Source organism: Octopus sinensis, linkage group LG11, assembly GCF_006345805.1.
Source record: "Octopus sinensis linkage group LG11, ASM634580v1, whole genome shotgun sequence".
NCBI classification, from domain to species: domain Eukaryota; kingdom Metazoa; phylum Mollusca; class Cephalopoda; order Octopoda; family Octopodidae; genus Octopus; species Octopus sinensis.
In genome coordinates, this window is record NC_043007.1 from 13,346,208 (window position 1) to 13,356,945 (window position 10,738).

The following is a 10,738-nucleotide window of genomic DNA, read 5'->3' on the forward strand; positions in this document are numbered from 1 at the left end:
CGTTAATTTTTAGAAGGCGGCGACTTGGCAGAATCGTTAGCACGTCGGGCGAAATGCTTAGCGGTATTTCGTCTGGCGCTACGTTCCGAGTTCAAATTCCGCCGAGGTCGACTTTGCCTTTCATCCTTTCGGGGTCGATAAATTAAGTACCAGTTACGCACTGGGGTCGATGTAATCGACTTAATACCTATGTCTGTCCTTGTTTGTCTCCTCTGTGTTTAGCCCCTTGTGGGTAATAAAGAAATAGGTAATTTCAACCAATCAATGACGTCTATTGAAGAAATTATTTTAAAAATCTGCCGGTCAAAGCGAAAAGATCCTTATTTACTTTTTTGTGTTTTCGTGTTTTATTTACTTTGTATAACAAAAATTACTTATTTTGTGTTTTATTTACTTTGCTAGGTAGTCGTCGTAGGATCGATTAGCGCGGATGCGCGACTACGTGAGTGCGCGCACCTGGACCACTGTTCTCAAGTAGTACCATGTTTAAAAAGTAAAAAAAAAAAAAAAAAAGAGGAACAGCTTATTGGATAATACAGTCCGGTATAATCAGTGTGGAAAAGCACGATGGAAAAGGCCAGAACTCTGTGGCCATTGTTCCACTCGATCAATACCGAAATGGAATTAAAAAAACGGCAACAATAGGCGCAGGAGTGGCTGTGTGGTAAGTAGCTTGCTAACCAACCACATGGTTCCGGGTTCAGTCCCACTGCGTGGCATCTTGGGCAAGTGTCTTCTGCTATAGCCCCGGGCCGACCAATGCCTTGTGAGTGGATTTGGTAGATGGAAACTGAAAGAAGCCTGTTGTATATATGCATATATATATATGTGTGTATGTGTGTGTGTTTGTCCCCCTAGCATTGCTTGACAACCGATGCTGGTGTGTTTACGTTCCCGTCACTTAGCGGTTCGGCAAAAGAGACCGATAGATTAAGTACTGGGCTTACAAAAGAATAAGTCCCGGGGTTGATTTGCTCGACTAAAGGCGGTGCTCCAGCATAGCCGCAGTCAAATGACTGAAACAAGTAAAAGAGAAAAGATATATATATATATATATATGTGCGTGTGTGTCTGTGTTTGTCTCCCTAGCATTGCTTGACAACCGATGCTGGTGTGTTTATGTCCCCGTAACTTAGCGGTTCGGCAAAAGAGACCGATAGAATAAGTACTGGGCTTACAAAAGAATAAGTCCCGGGGTCGAGTTGCTCGATTAAAGGCGGTGCTCCAGCATGGCCGCAGTCAACTTACTGAAACAAGTAAAAGAGTAAAAAGAGAGAGAGAGAGTCTATCTATGAAGGGTTTTCGATAACTCTCACACATAATACTTCTCTTCACCGTATTTCTGCATGAATAAATACCTCTGTCGAATTACAATTAAACGAAAGAATAGGATAGAATTGGTACGCGTTGTTATCCGATAATTTTAGGTCAAAATAGTATACAATGAAACCAAACTCCAGCGATGTGATAATACTGTTAACGTTATTGGACAAGTGTGGCAAGGAACAACAACGGAACTAACTCAACTTTCGTGTATTTCCTATTAATGAATGATACAGCTCTTCAAGAGTAGAAAATAAAGTCGATGGTGTGCGCGAACTTGCACAAAACGAAACTGCGCAGCTTGGAAGAATAAAGACAAATACATCGATTATATTATTAAGATGTTGAAAGTTATTAATTTAACGCCATCTGGTGTATGCTAATAAGTATATCATTTACATGCTTATCATGTGGATATCTATCTATCTATCTATCTATCTATCTATCTATCTATCTATCTATCTATCTATCTATCTATCTATCTATCTATCTATCCATCTATCTATCTATCTATCTTTATCTATCTATCTATCTATCTATCTATCTATCTATCTATCTATACACGCACGGGCACTCACTTTGAAACGTAGGCTTTGTGTGTGTGTGTGTGTGTGTGTATATATATAATGTATGTAAGTAAATGTATGGAAATATATATACATACGTATATCATCATCATCCTCATCATCTCCATCAGTTAATGTTCATATTCCATACTAGCATCGTTGGACAGTTTGACAGGATACGCTGGGTCCAAGGACTGCATCATGCTTCAGTGTTTGTTTAGCAATGTTTCTAAGGCTGCATACCCTTCCTAATACCAACCGTTTTACTCCATGTACCGTGTGCTATTTTTTTTTTTTGATTCATCAACACTAGCAGGGTCTCCATGCAGCTTGCAAAACTATTCACCTCGTGTGGGAAGGGAGAAAATTGTGCCAGGAGGATAAGGAATCGAGAGGGCTTAAATATAAAAGAAAAGGGGCCAGAGCAGAACAGGTTTCTTACTGTAGAGGTAGAGTTAGAGTTAAACCATATCACTCCGGTATTAAGGATCATAGGACCGCGACTATTTCATGCCAGCGGACGCGATCTTGAGCTACCTCCTTAATTCCGCCTCATCCTCCATACATCCTTTCCAGGTCTTCTTAGGTCTTTTCTCTTTCCTTCGGGTTGCCAGTCTAACCCACGTCTTGCAGGGCACCTTGGAGGACCGATCTAGTCCCATTACCTTTTTTTTTCAGAATTTCTCGTTTGATGGGAGTTCGGTTCGTTCTACCCACCCACACTTCTATTTGAAATGTTGGTCCGGCCTTCAGATTTTGTGGACGTAAGCGCAGACATTTGTTGACTGCCCGCATTTTAGAAGAGAAGGTAGGGTCGGAGATGGAAAGTGATATAAGCGGGGAAGAAGTGTAAGAAGGACATTCAATGTGCAAAGGTGGGTAGGAACGAATGGGGCCAGGGTGCCAGGAGTGAGTGAGTGGTGTAGGGAATGTCTGATGCATTTGGGGGTGAAAGAAAGATGACATGTTGGTGGGTAGGTTGCAGAGGTGGATGGGGAAGAGGGAGAGAGAAATAAAGGGAGAGCAGGCACAGTGTATGAGGAAGGTGAGACGCATGGTGATTAGGAAGGTGAAATAATTTGATGCCAGAGTGGAGGGTAAGAGTGGGGTTAAATGGAAGTATATGATGTTTGTTCCTTCTCAAGCCATGCCCTTGTTCATAAGGGCCGGTTTCCCGGTTTCCTTGGCGTATAGGTCCCCCACTTGGACGGGACGTCGGTCCGTCGCAGGTGAGCTGCAAGATGCAGGAGGAAAGAGTGAGAGAAAGTTGTGGCAAAAGAATCAGTTCGCCATTACCTTCTGCCGAACCGCTTGGAGCCTGGGTGTTTCGCTCATAAACACACAGATCGCCCGGTCTGAGATTCGAACCAGCGATCCCTCAACCGCGAGTCCGCTGCTCTAACCACTAGGCTATGTGCCTCCACGAAAAAATGGAAGTATAGGAGGAGGTTAGTATTAATGGAGTGAAGGCACGTAGCTAAGTGGTAAGAGTATTCGGCTCACATTCGTAAGGTCCTGATTTCGATACCTGGTGTCTTGCGCGTTGTGTCCTTGAGCAAGACACTTTATTTCACGTTGCTCCAGTCCACTCAGCTGGCGAAAACGAATTTACTTGTAATCCAAAGGGCCAGCCGAGTAACATTCTGTGCCACGCTGAATCTCCATGAGAACTACATTAAGGGTCCAAATGTCTGTGGAGTACTCAGCCACTTGCACGTTTGTTTCAGGAGCAGACTGTTCCGCGGATCGGATCGGATCAGCTGGAACACTCTTCGTCGAAACCGACGGAATGATCTTTTACTCTTTTACTTGTTTCCGTCATTTGACTGTGACCATGCTGGAGCACCACCTTTGATCGAGCAAATCGACCCCAGGACTTTATTCTTTGTAAGCCTAGTACTTATTCTATCGATTTCTTTTGCTGAACCGCTAAGTTACGGGGATGTAAACACACTAGCATCGGTTGTCAAGCGATGTTGGAGGGACAAACACAGACACACGTACATATATATACATACATACATACATATATGACGAGCTTCTTTCGGTTTCCGTCTACCAAATCCACTCACAAGGCTTTAATCGGCCCGAGGCTATAGTAGAAGACACTTGCCCAAGGTGCCACGCAGTGGGACGGAACTCGGAACCATGTGGTTGGTAAGCAAGCTACTTTCCACACAGCCACTCCTACACGGTTTTTTAAAAATCAGTTTTAATAGGTAACATGCGAAGTTGTTCTGATTAGTAAGAAAAGTGGTATCAATGAAGAACTGTAGTTGGGGGGCGTAGTGATGGTGGTGGGTGTCTTGGGGTAGGTGGAAATTGGGCGGAGGGCCCAGTTGTGCACACACGCAAACAGACCTCTACTGGAACTCAGTTTCGCTGACGCGGGCGGGGTCTTTTCGGGGAACCGCATATCAGGGCTCAAGGTAATGAAATCAGTTTCCAGCACCTCGTCCCATGTTTTCCTTGGTCTCCCTCTTCCGTAAGTTCCATCCAATTTTATGTTACTCTTCTTCATCCATACGAAACAGATGTCCGTACAAGCGCAGTATACTTTCTTGTACGCTATACCAGATTCCTCTTATGCCCAGTTTTTCAGTTTCTGCCTTTGTATTATATCTTTCATGCACACTTACATTACACATCAAACGGAGCATGCTTGCTTCATTTCCTTCCAGTCTTCTCAAATCCTTTCCGTTCAAAACTCATGTCTTATAATCATGCGACAAAGCAGTTCTAACACGAGTGTCATAAAATATAGAATCTACACTCCCCTGAGTGCTACGTACGTACGTACGTACCACCGTACAAATATACAAGCATACACACACACATGTAAACAATTAGATTAGAGATATTCCGAAAATACTGACACTTCAAAAAGTACGTGTTATGGTAGTGGAAAGTTGCACTAAAATCACATAACTGGTTCGAGATCTGACATAGCATCACTTCACTGTTGTTGTCTTTACTCTTCAACCGCCTGCCTTCTCATTTCACTGCCTTATTCTTTTCCAACACCCATCTCCCATCTCTTGTACCATTATTTTCACCACAATTCATTTTTCTCCAAAGTTAACGCCTGAATATTCAAGGGAAATAAGTCGCTTTTACTATTACAGAGTTATGTACCTTTAACAGAAACTAGCGTTTTTTTTTTCATATATTTTTCAAATAATTTTCATAAATACAAAACATGACTAAGAGCCAAGCACGAAAACTTCGATAGCACAATCATCTTTACCAATATCATTGATTGGGGAATAGAAATACTATAGAAATATTATTATTTCTAAATCTCTCTAAAGGAGACTACGGCAGCGGTACTGGATATTAATAGTTATCGCCAAGCTAATATGGCAGTCCAGAAATATAGGACGAATGCTGCCGTTGATTGGCTCCAAGAGGCCATCGCCTCTAGCTAGCTATGTGACACTTGAACCTGTGTCCATTATAACCTTCGAACAAGAGAGGTCAGCTGCTTCCCTTTGCTGGTCAGGCATCTGCAGACTTAGAAAAAATAATATTTCTATTTTTGAAAACCAGTGGATGTATTCCACTGAATTTAGGTAAATATTCCTTCGAACAGACGGTCAGTAGCGTCGCCTGCTGGGTTTGGCTACTCTGCATTGATAAAGGGCAAATACCCTGAAACATGTCTGAAGATGCCTGACCAGCAAAGGGAGGCGGCTGACCTCCCCTGTTCGAAGGTTATAATGGATACAGGTTCATGTGTCACATAGCTAGCTAGAGGTAATGGCCTCTTGGAGCTAATCGACGGCAGCATTCGTCCTGCATTTATGGATTGCCATATTAGCTTGGCGATAACTATTAAAATACAAATTCTATTTCCCTATATACATTCCACGTGCCTCGAAATCTCCTATCTTTGTCAAAGTACTTCAGTCGAGACAGTCAAGTTGGTTCATATCAATGTTGGTGATATGATAACGGAACTGCTGTCTTACTGCCTTGATTTACACATAGCATATCGTAAATGTCACAACCAGGGAAATAATACTTCTGGTTATATATTGACCCTCAAAATCAACAGAGTTACGAAACAGACTTCATGGCTATAGAGTCAGGCCCATGATTATTCTGGATTTAAAGAAGTCAAAATCCTAAATTACATTAGTGTCGAAGGAGAATTCTTAAAATTCAATTGAATATACACTTTGTCAGGTGTATGATAAAGCGAAGAGGAAATTCTGATGGTACCTTTAAGCAGCCCTAGCTTGGCAGTCGATAGGAGGTGTTGTTCAGTTTTGCTAGAATCAGTGTTAGGAAGGAAATTAAAGGTAGCAAAGGTGTTTCAGAGTGATACTCATTTACTCTTTCATTTGTTTCAGTCATTTGACTGCAGCCATGCTGGAGCACCACCTTTTTGGTTGAACAAATCGATCTCGGGACTTATTCTACTAGTCTCTTTTGCTGAACAGCTAAGTTATGAGGATGTAAACATACCTATTTCTTTACTACCCACAGAGAAGACAAACAAGGACAGAAAAACGGATTAAGTCGATTATATTGACCCCAGTGCGTAACTGGTCCTTAATTTATCGACCCCGAAAGGATGAAAGGCAAAGTCGACCTCGGAGGAATTTGAACTCAGAACGTAGCGGCAGACGAAATACTGCTAAGCATATCGCCCGGCGTGCTAACGATTCTGCCAGCTTGCCGAGGATGTAAACATACCAGCATCGGTTGTCAAGCAATGGTGGTGGTGAGGGGACAAACAGAGACACAAACACACACACACACACATATATATATATATATATGTATATATACTTCATAATCTGAAACTGACTTATTGGAAGTCCACCTGAAGATTGTCGATCAAGACAAGAAACAATTGTAGTGGCGGTTTTTTTGACTATTTATTAAAATTTTATGTATTGATTAAGTCTTTCCTTGTTTGTTTTGCAAAATAGTGGTTTTGTCTCTAATAATATTTTGTATATATATATATATATATATATACACTACGATGGGCTTCTTTCAGTTTCCATCCACCAAATCTACTCACAAGGGTTTAGTTGGCCTGGGGCTATAGTAGAAGACACTTGCCCAAGGTACTGCACTGAGGGACTGTTGTATGAAAGCTAAAAACAACAACTTCAATAGAAAACAGGGCAACAAATGATAAAAAAAAGCCCATTTATTAAAGTAAATATGTCATTTCCTGGTTAAACACAAAAATATACCCAGATTGTAAATAATGATAACAATAAAAAAATTGTAAACATCCACAAGAATACTGTAACAAAAATGTTAGAACAGATAAGATTAAATGATTTTAATTAATTTCTGATTTAGATTACAATAAGAAAATAAACTATACATACATTTGTTCAAATAAAGAAATAAGCCCAGGAAGGGTGAAAAGTTTTGGGAAAAAATTTCACATTAAATGACTGAGGCATGTCATAAAGTCTGTATCTTTCAGCATTGATTCATTGAAATGGTTATGTAAGTATGAGTGTGTACACATATGCATATATAAGAGAACAAAGTGTACGTACGCCGCTATATATATACATAAAATAAAATACAAAATAGGACAAGAACGCAAAACATCCAGATAACAAAAGCAACAGCCGAAATTGTGAGGATGATCCGGTTCTTTACTGAAGATAAAAGGCTTCGAATGACTCATCCTAGTTTTTTTTTGTATCGTCTATCTGGATGTTTCGTTGTCCCTTTTTGTATCACCTAGTTGTCCATATGTTTTGCGTTCTTGTCCCATTTTGTATTTTATTTTATAAATATATATATATATATATATATAAGAATTAAGATATAAACTCAAATTAAGCAATAATACTCATACAGTTATAAATTTGACTTAAAATGCGCATATATATATTAATTCAAATCAACACATGAATATTTTTTAAAAATTTATAAAATACAAAAAAAAATAAATATACATAAAATGCATGTAAATAAAACCCAAAATTAAGAGTGTTTAAGATTCAATTAAAAGATCAATGTGTTTTTAAAAATATAGAAATCTTCTTTATATATAAAACTGAAGTTGTGTGTGTGAGTGTCTGTCTACTCCGATTTAGATTCCTAACTACTCCCACATTTTGCGGTGCAGTGTAACCAAAAGCGGGTATCTTATAGTCGTGATTCATATCAAGCCCTTCTGGGTATTAGCGCGTGTCTACAATGAGTCTACGATTTAAAAAAATTTACCATCATTTTTCCGCATTTTTAATGCATTTTTGCTCGGTTTATATACGGGAAGTAACTCTCTAAAAATGCTTATATAGTTATTTCCCTTACAAACCCGAGCAACGTAGGGCGATACTGCTAGTGGTATATAATACAGTTCATAGAAAATGGACTTCCTTGAACTGTATTATATACTTTAAATAGCATTTATATATTTTTAGAAACACATCGAACTCCATGGATCTTTTAAATGAAACTCTTAACTATTCTTAATTCTAGTACAACAAAAAAAATTGTATCAGTTCTCCTTTTCTCACATTCTCACACTTCCTTCTATACGTATCCCACATGGGTTTTCTTTACATGTATTTTTATGTATATTATATATATATATATATATATATATTATATATATATATATATATAATATATATATATATATATATCATATATATATATATATATATATATTTATATTCTATAAATATTTTAAAAATTATTTGTGTGTCGATATGTATTAATATATGTATATGCATTTTAAGTTGAATTCATAACTATATGAGTATGATTGCCTCGGGTTTGACCCGAGCACTTTTTAAGCAGTCCTGTATTTTTAGTAAGAAAGAACAATATTATATTATATATATATAATATATATATATATATATATATATATATATATATATATATATACACACACACACATGATGGTTATAATTAAATGGACAAAACGACATAGTTAAAGAAATATTTCCATCTAGATACAATGGATAAAACAATCAATGTACGCGTGTGTGTGCATGTATACACACACACACACACATGATGTCATACATCACTGGTCACAATGCGCTTTTCATTCTTTTAGTTTTCTGAATGATGCCACTCCACTGGCTGGCTGGTTGGCTAGGTGAGCAGGCCAACATTACTCCTGATCAGAAGGCTATTCCGTTGGAAGGTTATACATTTATAGCTGAGTAAACTGGAGCAACATGAAATGAAGTGTCTTGCTCAAGAACACAATGTCCTGCTAAGTCTGGAAATTGAACCCATGATTTAACGACCGTTAGTGCAACATCTTGACAACTAGGCCATGTGCCTTCAACACACACACACATATCATCATCATATATATATATATATATATATATATATATATATATATATATACACATATCAGGCAAGTGCCAAGAGTAATTACTCAGGGTAAGCAGTTGGTGACCTTTATGTAGTAAAACACACAAAAATATAAGTGAAAGACAGACGCACGACAGAGTTGAAGGCAGATTTACTTCTGCCTTTATAGCATGTAAAGAAAATGTTGTTGTAGGAGTGTACGCAGCATGTGTACTACAGCAGTGCTATGCATAGCTTTAATACCAAGATTGAAAGTGGGGAGCGAATTATGCCTACCTAATCTACAGAAAAATAAAACATTATGCATTGTAATCAGAGAAACCTTCATAATTTTATTGAATTAGGTCCATATTTTGCCACAAAAGGAAAATGTTGTTATTGATCTATTTTATTCAAGTTAGGCACTGCCTACCTAGACAGCACGTCCCTAAATATATATATATATATGTATGTATGTGTGTGTGTGTGTGTGTGTGTGTGTGTGTATTTATATGTATGTATATATACTCTTTTACTCTTTTACTTGTTTCAGTCATTTGACTGCGGCCATGCTGGAGCACCGCCTTTAGTTGAGCAAATCGACGCCAAGACTTATTCTTTGTAAGCCCAGTACTTATTCTATCGGTCTCTTTTGCCGAACCGCTAAGTGACGGGGACGTAAACACACCAGCATCGGTTGTCAAGCAATGCTAGGGGGACAAACAGACACACAAACATATACACACACATACATATATATGTATATACATATATACGACGGGCTTCTTTGAGTTTCCGTCTACCAAATCCACTCACAAGGCTTTGGTCGGCCCGAGGCTATAGTAGAAGACACTTGCCCAAGGTGCCACGCAGTGGGACTGAACCCAGAACCATGTGGTTGGTAAACAAGCTACTTACCACACAGCCACTCCTGCGCCTATATGTAAATGTTGAATGATGAAATGAGTGCTCTTCACCGCATTGGTGGATATATGATTTTTTTTTATTTATGAATTAAGGCTACCATTGGTTTCATGTTAAGAAAAGCGGGAAAATGTCCTAATGTCTTAACAATATTTCAAGCTGATCACATGGAGAAAGTTGTTCGCCTCCATTTTGGAAAACCGTCTTGCTTCGTGCACGGGATTTCTCATAAATTCGAGTGTGAATGAGACAATGGACCAATGAATCAAGGGACAAAATCCTGTGAATGAAGCGAGACTATTTTCCAAAATGGAGGCAAACACCATTCTCCATGTGATCGGCTTGAAGAAAAATTGTTAAGATACTAGGATATTTTCCCACTTTTCTTAACAAGAAACCAATGGTAGCCTTAATTCACAAATAAAGAAATTATGTACGTATATATATATATACATATATATATATATATATATCTATATATATACACACACATACATATATATATATATATATACATATACATATATATATATATATACACACATACACGCACTACTATTATTATTATTTAAAATAGCTTCATTTGGCCCCATGCAACTTAGAGTTTCAAGGGCTCCTTA